General features: G+C 33.8%; 1 pseudogene; it reads left to right on the top strand.

Moving 5' to 3' along the window:
• The first annotated feature begins 564 nt into the window (after positions 1-564).
• On the top strand, positions 565-656 carry LOC114504461 (annotated as a pseudogene).
• The last annotated feature ends 615 nt before the right edge of the window (positions 657-1,271 follow it).

The raw sequence follows: 1,271 nt of genomic DNA, 5'->3' as shown, positions 1-1,271 counted from the left end.
GGAAGCTCTTTAGACAAAAGAAAGTAAAACTATATGGAAATATGGATCTACGCAGACAAATAAAGAACATCAGAAATTATTACTGTGTGTGTTAATATCTAAAGGTTTTCCTATTAAATATCTTTGGAGGTAATTAACTGTGTAAGTAAAAAGTACAATAATGTATTGTAGGTTCATAATGTATGCATAATTAAAATGTATGACACCAACAGAATAAAGACCAGGAGAGAAATGAAATGATCACAAGGAAGATTCTTATATAGTACACAAGTGGTACAGTATCATTGGAAGGTAGACTGTGATAAATTAAAGATGCTTACTATAAACCTTAGAGCCATACTAAAATAACACAACAAGTTATAGCTATAAATCAATAAAGAAGATAAAAATAAATTATAAAAGTAGTCAAGAAATCCCCCAAAAAAGGCAGAAGAAGCAAGGAAAGGGGGAACAAAGAATAACTGGGGTAAACAAAACATATAGCAAAATGATACGCTTAAATATATCCACAATCACATTGACTGTAAATGGTCTGAACACCCAATTAAAAGATGTAGTATCTCTATCGCTTCTTGGCCTTTTGGCTAAGATCAAGTGTAGTATCTGTTCTTATCAGTTTAAAAGATATAGTATCTAAATGGATTTTTTGTTTGTTTTGTTTTTAATTTTTCCATTTTTTAAATTATAGTGACATACAGTATGATATTAGTTTCAGGTATACAAAGAGTGACTAGACATTTACATAACTTATGTCACCCCAATAAGTCTAGTGCCCATATGATACCATACATACTTATTACAATATCATTAACTATATTCCTATTATATCCCAATGACTATTTTTGTAACTGGCAATTGGTACTTTTTAACTGAATGGATTTTTTAAAATGGCTCAACTATATGCTGTCTATAAGAAATGCAACTTAGACATCCAGACGGGATGGAGGTGCATGTGGATACGCTTTTCCTCCTCACACAACTGAAAGAAGGACAACAACAAATTTAAAAACAAAAAATAACCAGAACTTCCAGAAAATCAAACTGTATGGAAGTTCAACAACTAAGGAATTAAAGAAGAAACATTCATCCAGACTGGTAGGAAGGGCAGAGACAGACAGTCAGGGTGGAGAGGACATTAGCAAGGCAGTGGCTGGTGGAGCAGGTGGTCCCACATTTGTGTGCAGATAAACCAGGAAGAATAATTGGGGAGTGAGACAGACCACGCAACACAGGGTACTAGTGTGGGGAAATAAACCCCCAAAACCTCTGAC

This window comes from Phyllostomus discolor, chromosome 8 (genome assembly GCF_004126475.2).
Source record: "Phyllostomus discolor isolate MPI-MPIP mPhyDis1 chromosome 8, mPhyDis1.pri.v3, whole genome shotgun sequence".
Taxonomy (NCBI): domain Eukaryota; kingdom Metazoa; phylum Chordata; class Mammalia; order Chiroptera; family Phyllostomidae; genus Phyllostomus; species Phyllostomus discolor.
Note: the sequence above shows the minus strand (reverse complement) of the source record. Positions and strands in the feature narration are given on the sequence as shown.